Here is a 17,225-nt window from a genome sequence, read left to right as displayed (position 1 = left end):
TACTGGAACTAATTTTTGTTACAATACTACCTGACCCTTAATGTTACAAGTTTTAAACTAACTTTTTATTTGCTTTTAAGTTTACTAATTTTTAAGATGTTTAAACCACACGCCCAATGGCCTTACATATCCTGAGATAAATTTACATTTCAACAGAAACTTGAAAGATTCATTTCATTTCTTTTTCCCCTCCCTTTGCTCCCTTTAGCCCATCCCAGCTATCCTTCCATGAGTCCCTCCTATAGTTCTCAATTTGATAGCCTCTTTTTCTTATTATTGTTACATACATATAGATGTATGTGTATGCACAAATACACACACACATCAACACATATATACATAAACACAACCAGCTAGGTCTGCTTTGTTGCTGATGTGTATATGGTTTCAAGGCTGACCACTTTGATAGCAGCTTGGGTTACATGAGCTCCTACCTCAAGAAATTTCTAAAAAATGAGATGGGTGTAGTGGTGCAGGCTTTTAATCCCAGCACTCAGGAGGCAGAGGCAAGTGAATCTCTTTGAGTTTGAGCTTTGATCAGCCTAGTCTACATAGTGAGTTCCAGGATAGCCAGGGCTACATAGAGAGTACCTGTCTCACTGGGAGGTGGTGGCACATGCCTTTAATCCCAGCACTTGAGAGGCAGGGACAGGCAGATCTCTGTGAGTTCGAGGCCAACCTGGTCTACATGAGCTAGTTCCAGAACAGGCTCCAGAGAAACCCTGTCTCAAAAACCAAAAAAGGCAGGGGGGGGGGGGGCGCTGGAGAAATGGCTCAGAGGTTAAGAGCACTGACTGCTTTTCCAGAGGTCCTGAGTTCAATTCCCAGCAACCACCATGGTGACTCACAGCCATCTATAATGAGATCTGGTGCCCTCTTCTGGCATGCAGGCTACAGGGAGGTAGAATGTTGGATACATAATAATAAATAAACATTTTTTTAAAAAAGATATCTGCTAGTGATCAGGCATGGTATCCCATGCCTTTAATCTCAGAATTCGGAAGGCAGAGGCAAGTGGATTTGAAAAAAAAAAAAAGAGTACCTGTCTCAAAAAAGAAAAATACAAAACAAAATACTGGAAAGGGCTGGAGAGGTGGCTCAGCGGTTGAGATATTGGTCACTCTTACAGATGACTGGAGTTCAGTTTTTAGCACCCACATGGTGGCTCACAACCATCCATAACTCCAGGTCCAGGGGATCTGATGCCTTCCCTGGCCTCCTCAGGCAAAACATACATAAAATAAATATAGTGATATTTCATGTATGTTTTAATAAAGTTTGCCTGAATATCAGAGTGCAAGGCTAGCCACACTAGTTAGCCATAGAGGCCAGGCAGTGGTGGCACACACCTTTAATCCCAGCACTAGAGAGGAATGTGAGACAGTAGGAGACAGGAGCTCAGGGTCTCAGTGTGCGGTCGTCTGCAGTAACTGACTACAAGATCTCCCAGTATTGGTAGAGGTAAGAAATCTCTAGAGTTTGACTGCTTGGCTTTTCTGATCTTCAGTTTGGACCACAATATCTGCCCCTGGGTTTTTATTTGTGGTGCTACATAAATCTAAACGTTACTTAAAGAAACAAGGGGCCGGGCGGTGGTGGCGCACGCCTTTAATCCCAGCACTCGGGAGGCAGAGGCAGGCGGATCTCTGGGAATTCGAGGCCAGCCTGGTCTACAAGAGCTAGTTCCAGGACAGGCTCCAAAACTACAGAGAAACCCTGTCTCGAAAAACCAAAAAAAAAAAAAAATGAAAGAAACAAGGGAATTGGGGGAGAGAAAAGAAACCATGTGTCAGAGTTTAACAGCAGTTTTTCCTTAGGAATAAATACATAGTAGTTCTTCTTGTTTGTTTTTTTTGTTTTGTTTTGATTTTTTGGTATTTGAGACAAGCTTCTCTGTATAGTCCTGGCTGTCCTTGAACTCACTTTGTAGACCAGGATGGCCTCGAACTCAGAGACCTACTTGTCTCTGCTTCCTGGGTGCTGGGATTAAAGGCGTGTGCCACTACAACCTGGCTTAGTTGTTCCTCTTGTAACTTATAATGTTCCAGACTTAATAGAGCATGGCTGTTGCCAAGACAGGAATCCCTAGTTCTGTTTGACTCTTCATAATATTACATTGTCTCTTGGAAACTTGAAAGATTTTGGGGGGATTTATTCATTTTATATGAATGAGAGTTTTGCCTACATATACATATTGTGTGCCTGGTGCCAATGGTGTCATAAGAGGGCATTGGCTCCAGTTCCAGGGAATTGTAAGTCACCATGTGGGGAGCTGGGAATTGAACCCTGATCCTTTGCAAAATCAACAAGTGTGTTCTAAATTCCTGGAGCACCCACCTCTTGGATCGAATCCTCTTGGGAACTTTAAATCGCTGTCCAGAGAATAGCAGGGTATGTACCATTAGTTCTAACACATTTGTTTTTGTTTGTTTGGTTGGTTGGTTTTTCTAGACAGGGTTTCTCTGTAGCTTTTGGAGCCCATCCTGGAACTAGCTCTTGTATACCAGGTTGGCCTTGAACTCAGAGATCCGCCTGCCACTGCCTCCTAAGTGCTGGGATTAAAGATATGCTCCGCCACCACCCAGCTGCACATTCTTAAAGAAACCAAATTGAACAGCATGAATATGACAGAGGGGAAACTCTAGCCCATCTTCTACCGAGCTGTGACCACTACTGTGTGTTATGATCTACTGGCCTGGTCTGTCACCTGGGTACCCTGTCTCTTTAAGAGACGAGCCCCGCCCTCTCCCAACCCCTCCCTTCCCACTGAGGGAAGCAGATATTCTGCCCCCTCCAGCTTGCTCTCTCTCTCTCTCTCTCTCTCTCTCTCCCTCCCTCCCTCCCTCCCGACCTCCCTCTCTCTGTCTCTCTCTCTGTCTCTCTCCTCTGTCTCTCTCTCTCTCCTCTGTCTCTCTCTCTGTCTCTGTCTCCCTCCCCTCTCTCCCTCTCCATCTCTCCTCCATCTCTCCCTCTCCATCTCTCTTCCATCTCTCTCTCCTCTCTTCTCTTCTCCTCTCTCTCTCCCTCTCCATCTCTCCTCCATCTCTCCTCCATCTCTCCCTCTCCATCTCTCTTCCATCTCTCTCTCCTCTCTTCTCTTCTCTTCTCCTCTCTCTCTCCCTCTCTCCCTCTCCATCTCTCCTCCATCTCTCCCTCTCCATCTCTCTTCCATCTCTCTCTCCTCTCTCCTCTCCTCTCTTTTCTCTCTCTCTCTCTCTCTCTCTCTCTCTCTCTCCTCTCTCTCCCTCTCTCCCTTCTCCCTCCCTCCTCCTCCCCCACTCTCTATCTCCATTCCTCTTCAAAAGAGGTGGCTGCTGCCTCTTCTCTTCCCCCTCCACCCATCTGTTTTTTTTTCTCTCTCTCTCCCCCTTCCCCTTCCCTTCCATAAGCCACATAATAAACTCTATACTCACCCTGCATGATGTATCAGTCTGTCTCTCACCTGCCGTGGTCTCCCACCTACAAAGGCCTCATGGGACCGCTGCCCGTCGTGGAACCGCTGCCCCTCGTGGGACCCTTGCCCCTCGTGGAACCGCTGCCCCTCGTGGAACTGGCCTTCCTCCCTTATATCTTTAAAAAACAGTAATGCTAAGTACTCCGTGCTGAGCGAGAATACCCCAAAGAAATGGGAATTCCCGCTGTTGATTTCTGCCACTGAGGTAGGGGCGGAGCCTTGTCAGAAAGCCTAGTCTTTTTCACATCAGGAATTTGTCCTTGGAATGTGAGTTCTCGAGCAAGTCCCGGAGGGACTGGTGGAGGCGAACCGCCTTTGTTCCAGCAATGACTGACTCCGGTCTTCAGTGTGTGCTCAGCTGAGGCCAAAGCTGGGATGAAACATTTCTTTGAGCATAGTTTTTATTGTTGATATTTCAGTCACCTGCTGAAGATTTTAAGTTGATTCATCAAGGGAAGGGGTGGGACATCACACCTAATATAGTCTGTACTGCGATTTCTAATTAGTCTTAATAATAAAAATCCAGGGGCGCTAGAGAGATGGCTCAGTGGTTAAGAGCATTGCCTGCTCTTCCAAAGGTCCTGAGTTCAATTCCCAGCAACCACATGGTGGCTCACAACCATCTGTAATGAGGTCTGGTGCCCTCTTCTGGCCTGCAGACATACACACAGACAGAATATTGTATACATAAGAAATAAATAAATAAATATTTTTAAAAAAATCCAGAGTCAGATAGGGGGTAAAAGCTGAAAGATCAGAAAAGCAAGCAGCCAGCCACTAGAGAGTTCTTACCTTTACCAATGCTCAGACAAAATGGGCTAGATCCTGTCTCTATGAAACCTCAGACTGAATGGGTGATCCTGTCTCTAGGAATACTCAGACTGCATCCCGAGCTCCTGTTTCCTCTTGCTTTGTATTCCTCTCTCTGTCCAGCCTATCACTTCCCATCATCACCTCCCTAGTGCTGGGATTAAAAATGTGAGCCATCAACACTTGGCTCTGTTTCTCTTGTAGACTGATTCAGTCTCCTATAACCCAGGGTAGCCTTGAAGTCACAAAGATCTGTCTGGCTCTGTCTCCCGAGTGCTGGGATTAAAGGTGTGTGCCACCACTGCCTGGCCTCTATGGCCAACTATTGTGGCTCCTCCACACTCTGAACTTCAGGCAAGCTTTGTTTGTTAAAGCACAAACAAAATATCACCACAGTAGTGACTTCAACCAAAGCCATATGGCCTACTTTGTGGCTCAGGTCTGTAGCCCTAGCTACTTAGGTGAAATTTTCTTGTGTTGAAGCATGTCAAAGATCTTTGGACCAAGTGGCTGGAGAGAAGGCTCAGCTACTAAGAGACCTTGCTGCTTTTCCAAAGGAACCTGTCAGTCCCATACAATGGCTCACAACTATTTGTAACTCTAGTTCCAGGAGGTATGACACCTTCTTCTAGCCATCTCAGGCATCAGGCACTCATGGTACTCAGACATACATGCAGACAGAACACCTATACACATATTTTTTTAATATTTATTTATTATGTATACAATATTCTGTCTACATGTATGCCCACATGCCAGAAGAGGGTACCAGACCTCATCACAGATGGTTGTCAGCCACCATGTGGTTGCTGGGAATTGAACTCAGGACCTTTTGGAAGAGCAGGCAATGCTCTTAACCACTGAGCCCTCTCTCCAGCCCACTTATTTTTTTTTTTAATTAAGAAAACAGTTTGGGGGGGCTGGAGAGATGGCTCAGAGGTTAAGAGCACTGACTGCTCTTCCAGAGGTCCTGAGTTCAATTCCCAGCAACCACATGGTGGCTCACAGCCATCTATAATGAGATCTGGCGCTCTCTTCTGGCATGCAAGCATACATGGAAGGAATGCTGTATACATAATAAATAAATCTTAAAAAAAAAAGAAAACAGTTTGGAGGGGCTGGAGAGATGGCTCAGTGGTTAAGAGCATTGCCTGCTCTTCCAAAGGTCCTGAGTTCAATTCCCAGCAACCACATGGTGGTTCACAACCATCTGTAATGAGATCTGGTGCCCTCTTCTGGCCTGTGGGCATATATGTGTATACATAATAAATAAATTAATTAAAAAACAAATAAATAAAAAAAAGTTTGAAAAAAAAACAAGAAAACAGTTTGGAGAGACAGCTAAGCAGTTAAGAGCACTTACTGATATTTCTGAAGATTGGGTTCAATTCTCAGTATTCACTTGGCAGCTCACAACTGTCGTAACTCAAATTCCAGGGAATCTCACATCCTCTTCTGCCATCTGTAGATACCAAACCCTGACCTTTCTTAGTGGCACACACCTTTAATTCCAGCTCTCGGGAGACAGAGGAAAGTGGATCTCTATGAGTCTACATAGTGAGTTCCAGGCTAGCCAGCAACACAGGGTTACAGGTTACACACCAAGAGGTTTTTTTTTTTTTATCTCTCTCTATCTCAAAAGAAAAAGAAAAAAAGGATGAAAGACATTAGTGATGTGGGAGGGTCATCTGTCTATGTGTTACTTTCATTGGTTAATAAAGAGACTGCCTTGGCCTTTTGATAGGGCAGAAAATTAGGTGGGTGGAGTAGACAGAACAGAATGCTGGGAAGAAGGGAAGTGAGGCAGACACCATGATTTTCCGACTCGAGACGGACGTAGGCTAGAATCTTTCCCGGTAAGCCACCATCTTGTGGTGCTACACAGATTATTAAAAATGGGTTAATCAGCCGGGCGATGGTGGCGCACGCCTTTAATCCCAGCACTTGGGAGGCAGAGGTAGGCGGATCTCTGTGAGTTCAAGACCAGCCTGGTCTACAGAGCTAGTTCCAGGACAGGCTCCAAAGCCACAGAGAAACCCTGTCTCGAAAAACCAAAAAAAAAAAAAAAAAAAAAAAAGGGTTAATCAAGATGTGAGAATTAGCCAATAAGAGGCTAGAACTAATGGGCCAGGCAGTGTTTAAAAGAATACAATTTGTGTGTTGTTATTTTGGGGCATAAGCTAGCCATGCAGCCAGGTGGCAGGAACGCAGCCCACAGCTCCTTTCTACACATTAGTCTTTCAAGAAGTCAAGAAGATGACTTCCTAGGTAAAGGTGCTTATATAAGCCTGATAATGTTAAGTTCCATTCCCTGTGGAAGGAGATAACCAATTCCCAAAAGTTGGACTCTGACCTCGAATGCTTCCACACACACAAATGCATACACACATACACACACCCAAAAAAGTTAAAAAGAAATTGAGTATGACTGAATATCAAGAAATAAATATTAATTGAATGGTGGGCTTATAGCAATTTTTACACTTTAAGTTTTTTTTCACAGTCTGATTATTTTTATGATTAGACCTCATTTACTTGTTTATTTTGAGGTGGGGTCCTGCTATAGAGTCCAGGCTTTACTCAAGGCAATCCTTCTCTGATAGCCTCCCAAGTGCTAGGATTTGCACAACTGTGTCTAACTAGTTGGATTGTGTTTGTTTGTTTGTTTGTTTGTTTGTTTTGGGCAATCCTGGGTCTAAAACCACCAGGCACCAAACATGTTAGGGAAGTATTTGTCCCTGAGTTACAATTCAACATTAAAACAACTCTATACTTTTCTTTCTTTCTTCCTTTCTTTCTTTCTTTCTTTCTTTTTGAGATAAGGTTTCTCTGTGTAACCCTGGCTGTTCTAGAATTCACTTTGTAGACCAGGTTGGCCTTGGACTCACAGAGATCCTCTGCCTCTGCCTCCTGAGTGTTGGGAATAAAGATCTGTACCACCATGCCTTGCCTGGCTCTCTCCTTTCACCGTGTGGGTCCTGCAGATGGAATTCAGGGCATCGGTCTTGGTAGTAAGCCTATTCACCTGTAGAGCCAACTAGCTGGGCCTATTACCATTTAGAAAATTTACTTTCCTTTTCTTAAGACTTTTTTATTTTTATGCACACAAATATTTGCCAGCATTTATGTATGAGCACCATGTGTGTGCCAGGTACTCCTCTGAGGCCAGAAGAGGGTGACAGATCTCCTGGAAGTGGGATTGTGAGTCACCATGTTTGTGCTGTGAACTGAACCCAGGTTCTCTTCAAATGTAGTGATATTTTGTTTGTGTTTAACAAATAAAGCTTATCTGAAGATCAGAGTGCACAGCTAAGCTACTAGAGGCCCGACAGTGGTGGCACACACCTTTAATCCCAGGATTCAGGGGGACAGAGGCAGAGTAATCTCTGTTAGTTCAAGGTCACCCTGGGCTACACAAAATTGATCCAGTCTAAAAGAGAAACAGCTCACACAAAGGTGATCCCAGCACTTGGGATCACATGTCTTTATTCTTAGCACTAGGGAGGTTGAGACAGGAGTGATATGGCTGGGCAGAGAGAGGCATATAAGGTGGGGGGAGACAGGAGCTCATTGTAGTCTGAGGAGCAGTGCAGTCTGGGGAAGCAATCGGTCTAAAGAAATCTAAGGATGCAGTCTGAGGACAGGATGCCCTTTGGTCTCAGCATTAGCAGAGGTAAGAACTCTAGAGACTGACCTGTCTCTGATCCTTCACCTTTTACCCCGATAATGCCAATTAGAATTAGTGTTATGCCTGGTGTCCAACTTTTGGGGTACAAATACACGACAAAACGTTTACCTGTGACTTTGAAGCCACCAGCATAGGCTGGAGCTGCACATGGCCAGAGTCACTGCCCCACTGGCTAGGTTTTCCTTTATTCTCTCCTGGTGGGCTTTCCCCGGACCCCCTTCTCAGGCTGCCGCCAAACAAGGTCACTGCCTGGAAATCCAGTCAGGCTTCTATGTTGTACGCAGCAGCAGTCAGCCTCATACTGCATGGTCACTGTGGGCGGATCTGAGAGGAAAGTGGGAATTCTTAAAGGGGGGAATTAGTTAAAAGACAGAGTGTTTCCCACATTAAAAAATGGTAAACCCAATTACAATAGAGAAAGTTACGTCCCTGTACGATCATGCAATGCATAATTTAAAAATGAAACAATTAAATGAAGGGGTAATCAAGTTAACTGGAATTGACAAAATGTTAATTATCCTTTTGATAATTGTTGTTGTCATTTTGATAAATCTTGGTTTAGCTCTTAAAAAGTTGTTTGGTATGAGCCCCAAGATACAGGCCTTAGAAAAACTTAATAAAACAGATCATAGAAATATTCATCCCAGACAGAGAAAGGCATTATAAGGTTAGAGAAGAACAGCCTAAGGTTTTCAAACAACGGACCTTAATATATCCAGTATACTTACAGGATCTGCCAAATGATAGAAGCTCTGTAAAAGCTAATTGGACTCCTGTGGAAATGTTAGATTTAAGGAGATTCAAGGAAGTATTAGTCTCATATGGCATGCATTCACCATTTGTCAAGCAGATGTTAAACTCATGGTCAACTTGTAATAGAACCACCCTTCCACCCTTCAAGACTGGGGAGACTTGGAGCCTGGTTGACAATTACAGTGAAGGACCTGGTGGAAAGATAAGGTTAGGACCATTACACAATGGAATAGAGCTAGAGGTATGGAAATCGCCCATGGTCAACTTCCTGGAAAAGGAGATTATGCTAATATAGAAAGGCAATTCCTATATGATGGTCACATCCTGGCTTTAGGCCATACAGCAGCTTTGAATGCTTGGGACAGAATTGAAGTAGGAAAGAAGGTCGAGCCATGTATTAAAGTCATACAGGGCCCAAAAGAAAGATTCACTGTTTTTTTTTTTTTTTTTTACAAAAATTGACATTAGGGGGCTGGAGAGATGATGGCTCAGTGGTTAAGAGCATTGCCTGCTCTTCCAGAGGTCCTGAGTTCAATTCCCGGCAACCACATGGTGGCTCACAACCACCTGTAATGAGGTCTGGTGGCCTCTTCTGGCCTGCAGACATACACACAGACAGGATATTGTATACATAATAAATAAATAAATATTTTAAAAAATTGACATTAGCAGTAAATAGAATGAAACCAAATTCATAAGCTAGACAAATAATAATTTGTAATAATAATCTCTGGATTTTGAAAATGTTAATTTTCAATGCAAAAGGATAATTAGGCCTTTAAAGGCAAGATCAGCACCGTTGGAGGAGTGAATCCGAGATACACTCAATATTGAATCTCATGATCATGATGATGCTTGGATAGGAGAGGTGATTTCCAGATATTTGAAGAAAAGCCAAAATGTCAGGTGTTTCAATTGCAGCAAACAAGGTCACCTTAAAAAGGATTGTAAACAAGGTGTTCTAAATCAATGTTTTTCTAAGCATAATTCAAATAGAATGATCCTCCCTTCTGAATGGTGCAAAAGGTGTAGCAAAGGAGGTATTGGACTAATGAACATAGATCAACAAGGGAAATTCAAGGTAACTCTTTGCCTTTGGAAAACTCCTTAAAGGGCCTCTCTCAGGCCCCATGCCAAATTCAGTTCAGTCATTTCCTGTCATCATGGAGGAAACTTCTTTCCAGAGCAATTAAAGAACCTAATGCCTATTGTAAGAAACCATACTGCTCTGGATGACAGAACAGCTACAGAAGAGAGAACAAAAATTCTATAAAGCAAGTGTTTTGGTAAACTTCTATAAATGAACAAAGAACAAACTTATAAATGCAAATAAATGACATTGTCATTGAAGGTCTGATAGATACACACGTGGATGTAACGATAATTGCACCAGAATCTTGGCATCCCAATTCGCCTCTTCAGGAAGTAAATGTGTAGTGAGCCGGACAGGATCGCCATTACAAGATGGCGCCGACATCCTGTCTTGTTGGTTATAAACAACTCCATATTTGGCTATGGCTTTGAGAGCTGCGCGTCCCTGCTTCCCGCATGCAAGGTGGATGAGGATCCTTGAGCCTATCCTGATGCGGTCTGGTGGCAGCTGTTGGTGGCAGCCAATCACAGGGCGACCTGTGTGCCAATTCCCTATTTAAGCAGCTGCCCAAGTGCCCCCCCTCCCTTTGCTTCCTGCTGCCTCTCCCCTAGCTCCCTGCCCCTCTGCTCCCTATCCCTCGTTTTCCCGCCCTCTTGTTTCATGCTCCCCATCAATCAAGGACACTCCAGTAAAGCGTGTTCTGAGTAGAATCCTGATGTGGTGGTCGTTCATCCTCGCCGGTCGAGAGGTCCGCCACAGCTAGTGTCGAAACCCCGGGAACTTCGGTCACCAGGCGAAGGGCCAAAGAGGATTCAGAACTCAACATGTGGAGTGGCGACGTCGGTAAGTTTCTCCCAGTATGCTAATTTTAGTCTCCCCAAGTATGCTGTTTGAGGGAGTGGGTTCTTGGGTGTTTGGTCTCGTGTTCGTGGCGTTTGTGGTGTTGGTACTGGCCCGCTGTCTCTGGTTGCACTGCCGTAAGTCAGGCCACAACCTCAGGGCGGGGAACAACGTGGACGTTCCGAGAGAGGGGCAAAAGGCCCGCATTAAACACAAGAACAGTTTTTCAGATTCAGATTCAAAGGGAGGAAACTTGGAAAGGCCTGAAAGAAAAAAACTAAAAGAAAAGGATCCTGATACAAACCTCTCTAAAAGAGAGGCTAATGAGAAGGGGAGAGGTCCCCTCTATCCAGCGCTCGAGGAATTTGCGGGCCTGGATTGGTCTGAGGAGGAGTTAGACCCTCAGGAGGAGGAAGAACTAGAGAAAGCCACCTCTGGCAATCTTAATGTGTCATCCTATGATAGGCTTGATAGAGATCTGGCCGCTAAACAAGATATGCTAAGGAAGGAAATTATATTCTTCTGGTTTGAGTTACCAAGGCCTCCAGATTTTGTAGAATGTGAACAGCTGCGGCTCCAAGATGCAAAGCTGCAAACACAGAACCTGCCTTGAGTACCCACAGGCTAGAACGCTAGGCCACTCCCAGCGTGGGCCTCAGGGCGTAGAAGCTAGGCCACTCCCAGCGTGGGCCTCAGGGCGTAGAAGTGCAGCATGACCCTGGTGAGGCTCACCAGCTTGAACCTCTGTCCTAGCCCGGGGCAACCGGCCTGGATCAGGTCGGCCCAGCTGCTCTGCTCAGCCACACCTCCAAGCAAGGCTGAGCACATGTTCTTGTGGTTAAACAACTTTGTATTTAAGCCCAAAGATGTATTGGATAACAAATGGTATGGACCGGATCTTGCGGTGGCAAGATCCAGGGGAGCTGTATGTGTTTTTCCACAGGGCCAAGAGGCTCCGCTTTGGGTTCCGAGCCGGCTGACACGCATGATCAAGAAAGTTCCTAAGGATGAGGCTGAGTCTCTGGAGAAAGTTCCTGCTAACATCCCTGATGACGTGGATCCAGGGGAAGGCGGAGCACAGAAGGAGAATCGTGTCAGCCTTCCCAAAGGGGATGCCCGTTCGCCATGATTTCCCCAGATTTTTACCACCGATAGAAACCTTGAGTTACCATTTTTAATGTATAAATCTAAAGTGGCCCTTTTAGGAGAAGCACGTAACATTACAGAGAAAGGGTCCCTATGCTTTCAGTCGCGTGGGCATGTTTTTTGGCAAGCTGCCTGGGTGGCTGTGTGTTGTGCCTGTGGTTGGGTTGCTGCCTTCGAGCCCAGACCAATAGGGATAAGGCTATATTGGGATAAGGTTGTAATCTCTCAGGCATTAGCTACCCTGAGTGTGGCTCCTCCCAAATATGGTTGTCAGCACTAAGAGACGCTTAGGGCTTCCCTCTTGCACAGCCTATGCACCCCATGGGATCTGTTGATCCATTGCACTTGGGTAGGTGTGCGGATGTAGGTTTCTGTGGCACAGCCTATGCACCCCATGGGATCTGTTGATCCATTGCACTTGGGTAGGTGTGCGAATGTAGATTCCTGTGACACAGCCTTTGCACCCCCGGGGTTCCTCTAGTACCCATTGCACAGGGGAAGGTGTGTCCATGGAAAATATCTTCCATCCTCGATCGACCAACACATCATGAGGTGGGGGTCAGATTGGATGACGTTAGTCCTGCGCTCATTGCTTACAAACAATAAGGGGGAACTGTAGTGAGCCGGACAGGATCGCCATTACAAGATGGCGCCGACATCCTGTCTTGTTGGTTATAAACAACTCCGTATTTGGCTATGGCTTTGAGAGCTGCTCGTCCCCGCTTCCCGCATGCAAGGTGGATGAGGATCCTTGAGCCTATCCCGATGCGGTCTGGTGGCAGCTGTTGGTGGCAGCCAATCACAGGGCGACCTGTGTGCCAATTCCCTATTTAAGCAGCTGCCCAAGTGCCCCCCCCTCCCTTTGCTTCCTGCTGCCTCTCCCCTAGCTCCCTGCCCCTCTGCTCCCTATCCCTCGTTTTCCCGCCCTCTTGTTTCATGCTCCCCATCAATCAAGGACACTCCAGTAAAGCGTGTTCTGAGTAGAATCCTGATGTGGTGGTCGTTCATCCTCGCCGGTCGAGAGGTCCGCCACATAAATGTTCAACTTTTAGGGATTGGTACTTTATTTCAGGTAAAACAGTGCACAATATGGGTCAAATACATAGGGGCCAGAAGGACAGAGAGGAAAATTAAAGCCATATGTGTCTAACAAAGCAATGCATTTGTGGAGATGTGATTTGTTACAGCAATGGAATACTCAGATTAACATTTCCCCAATTTTAGAAACAAACCATAAATTAACGTGTGTTTCTGGGAAAAATATTGTAAGATATTATAAAAAAAACAGTCATCAACCATTCAGGCTGTATAAGAACAGGGCACAGCAGTTGCTGATATTTCAAAGGCACCAATATCCCTACCTTTAAAATGGTTGACAGACAAACCTGTATGGGTTAAGCAGTGGCCTTTAACAATAGAGAAACTGCAGGCTTTAGAACAGCTGGTACAGGAGCAGCTAGATGCTCACCATATTGAGGAATCAACCAGCCCTTGGAATTTTGTATTTGTTATTAAAAAGAAATCTGAAAAATGGTGACAGATCTAAGAGTTGTTAATAAGGAGATTCAGTCAATGACTCTCTATAGTCTGGATTCCTTTACCTTCTCTATTGCCTAAAGAATGGCCTCTTAAAGTTACTGATTCAAAAGATTGTTTCTTCACTGTATCTTTACAAGAAAGAAAAAGATATTTTCTTTGTACTGCCTACTTATAATAATTCTCAGTCTGTTAAGAGATATCATTGGAAGGTTCTCCCATAAGGAATATTAAATAGCCTGACTCTGTGCCAGTATTTTGTATGGTAGCCATTGGAAATGATATGTAAGCAATTTCCTCAGTCTATGATTTGCCATTACATGGATGGCATTTTATAATCTGATTCAAATGTAGATTTTTTTTTTTTCGAGACAGGGTTTCTCTGTGGTTTTGGAGCCTGTCCTGGAACTATCTCTTGTAGACCAGGCTGGTCTCGAACTCACAGAGATCTGCCTGCCTCTGCCTCCCGAGTGCTGGGATTAAAGGCGTGTGCCACCACCGCCCGGCCAAATGTAGATATTTTAAAAAGAAGTAATTACTTTCAAAGATTGCCAGGAGACATTTCCTATCTGGCCCACTATTGGGATAGGTCCTGATGAACTGAGTAATTTGTTTAGACATGTTCCTTGTATCCTCGCTCTCTCCAAGACCTTTAACATGAAGGGATGTTGTATTTTGTCAAAAGCTTTTTCAGCATCTAGTGAGATGATCATGTGGTTTTTAATTTTCAGCTTGTTTGTATGGTGGATTACGTTGATAGATTTTCGTATGTTGAACCATCTCTGCATCTGTGGGATGAAGCTGACTTGATCATGGTAGATAATAAGGGTTTTGATGTGTTCTTGGATTCGATTTGCCAGTATTTTATTGAGTATTTTTGCATCAATGTTCATGAGTGAGATTGGTCTGTAATTCTCTTTCTTAGTAATTTCTTTCTGTGGTTTGGGTATCAGGGTAATTGTAGCCTCATAAAAAGAGTTTGGCAATGTTCCTTCTGTTTCTATTGTGTGGAATAATTTGAGGAGTATTGGTCTTAGTTCTTCTTTGAAAGTCTTGTAGAATTCTGAGCTGAAACCATCTGGTCCTGGGCTTTTTTTGGTTGAAAGACTTTTTTTTTAAAAGATTTATTTATTTATTATGTACACAGTGTTTGGCCTCCAATGTATGCCCGCATGCCAGAAGAGGGCACCAGATCTCATTACAGATGGTTGTGAGCCACCATGTGGTTGCTGGGAATTGAACTCAGGACCTCTGGAAGAACAGTCGGTACTCTTAACCTCTGAGCCATCTCTCCAGCCTTGAGAGACTTTTGATGACTGTTTCTATTTCTTCAGCAGTTATAGGTCTGTTTAATTTACTTATCTTGTCTTGATTTAATTTTGGTGATATTTATCCAGAAAGTTGTCCATTTCCTTTAAGTTTTCCAATTTTGTGGAGTACAGGTTTTCTAAATACAACCTGGTGATTCTCTGTATTTCCTCCATGTCTGTTGTTATGGCCCCCTTTTCATTTCTGATTTTGTTAATTTGGATATTCTATCTCTGCCTATAGGTTAGTTTGGATAAAGGTTTGTCTATTTTGTTGATTTTCTCGAAGAACCAACTCTTTGTCTCATTGATTCTTTGTATTGTTTTGTTTGTTTCTATTTTGTTGATTTCAGCTCTCAATTTGATTATTTCCTGCCATCTAGTTCTCTTAGGTGAGTTTTCTTCTTTTTATTCTAAAGTTTTCAAATGTTCTGTTAATTCACTAGTGTGGGATTTTCCCAGCTTCTTTATGTAGGTGTTGAATTTTCCTCTTAACACTGCTTTCATTGTGTCCCATAAATTTGGGTATGTTGTGTGGTCATTTTCATCGAATTTTAGGAAGTCTTTAATTTCTCCCTTTATTTCTTCCTTGACCTATTCAGGTGAGCATTGCTTAATTTTCATGTGTTTGTGGGTTTTCTGGAATTAGTATGGCTGTTGACTTCTAGTTTTAAACCATGGTGATCTGATAAGGTACATTGGGTTATTCCAATTTTTTTTTGTATTTGTTGAGGTTTGTTTTGTTACCAAGTATGTGATCAATTTTTGAGAAGTTTCCATGAGGTGCTGAGAAGAAGGTATATTCTTTTCTATTTGAATGGAATATTCTATAGATGTTTGTTAAGTCCATTTGAGTCATAACATCTGTTAGTTCTCTGTTCATTTTTTGTCTGACTGACCTGTCCAGTTGTGAGAGGGGAATGTTGAAGTATCCCACTATTAGTGTGTGGGGTTTAATGTATGATTTAAGCTTCTTCTTCTTCTTCTTCTTCTTCTTTTTTTTTTTTTGGTTTTTCGAGACAGGGTTTCTCTGTAGCTTTGGTGCCTGTCGCAGAACTATCTCTTGTAGGCCAGCCTGGCCTCGAACTCCCAGAGATCTGCCTACCTCTGCCTCCTGAGTGCTGGGATTAAAGGCATGCACCACCACCACCCGGCTACGATTTAAGCTTTATAAGTGTTTCTTTGACATATGAGGGTGCCCTTGTATTTGGGGCACAGGTGTTCAGTAATGAGATTTCCTCTTGATGGATTTTTCCTGTGACTAATATGAAATGACCTTCTTTGTCTCTTTTGACTGATTTTAGCTTGAAATCTATTTTGTTAAATATTAGTATAGCTACATCTGCTTGTTTCTTAGTTTCATTTGATTGGTATTTTTTTTTTTTACCAACCCTTTACTCTGAGATGATGTCTGTCTTTGAGGTTGAGATGTGTTTCTTGTATGCAGAAGAAGGATGGATTAAATTAGATAAGCTTGTATACTTTATAGAAGTGTTGACCTCAGAATGGAAACCAGGATATATGTTACAGTGGGTAAGGGGTTTTGCATTTGTATCCACGGAAAAGAAAAGCTATGGATACCATCAAAACTGGTAAATATTCTATTTGAACAAGAGACACCTCTTTTTTTTAATTATTTATTTATTATGTATACAATATTCTTCCTGCAAGCCAGAAGAGGGCACCAGACCTCATTACAGATGGTTGTGAGCCACCATGTGGTTGCTGGGAATTGAACTCAGGACCTTTGGAAGAGCAGGCAATGCTCTTAACCACTGAGCCATCTCTCCAGCCCCCCAAGAGACACCTCTTAATTAGAAGAGATAATAGTTCATTAAACAGCATGGCTATTTAAACTAACCTATAAAACTAATAAATGCTTTTCATTTGATCAGATATAACTTGCCAAAAGAGAACCCCCTCAAAATTAGGGGTGGGGCAGGGTTTTGTTTCTTATTTTCATCTAAAATGAAGTTCTCCAGACAGTGGATAGAATTGCTGGAATCAACAGCCTAGCTGCTCAGGTCAATGTAGGCTTGTCTTTCTACAGATTTCTTAGCCCATAGGATCTTCTGGAGTCTGGCAGGCCCTGCGCTAAACAGCAAAAGAAAAATACGACCCTCAGCGACCATGGAGTACCCTGAGGAGTAGTTCTGGTGCCAACCAAGTAAATTCTCTGTCGTTTTTAAATCAGTAACTCAATTAAAATTTTATCTTTCTCAAAGATCTCTGATGCAGTTTGATAGCTGAGAGGTTTTGTCAGTTTAAAGGGACAGCTTCACCAAACAAATTTCAGTAAATTATAAATACAAGTTATTAAGGTGTGTACCTGCAAGTTACAAAGGTGTGAGGACAAGTGCATGCTATCAGATTTCTCTCTCACGCTGCCTTCCATAGTCTTAAAAATACTTTTCATTGTGCAAAAATATCTGTCACAGTCATTCTGCCATAAATATGCTACTGTTTATATAATGTATATGTCTAGAACTTCTGTTTTCACAAACTCAAAAAATTCTTGTGAGTTCCACGGAGTCAAATTGAAGGATCCTCCTTAAACAGGTCAGATACACCCCTCTCAATTCCCTGGTCCTAAATTTT

This window comes from Microtus oregoni, unplaced genomic scaffold (genome assembly GCF_018167655.1).
Source record: "Microtus oregoni isolate MIOR12 unplaced genomic scaffold, Mior012 000012F_ref0000307, whole genome shotgun sequence".
NCBI lineage: Eukaryota > Metazoa > Chordata > Mammalia > Rodentia > Cricetidae > Microtus > Microtus oregoni.
Note: the sequence above shows the minus strand (reverse complement) of the source record.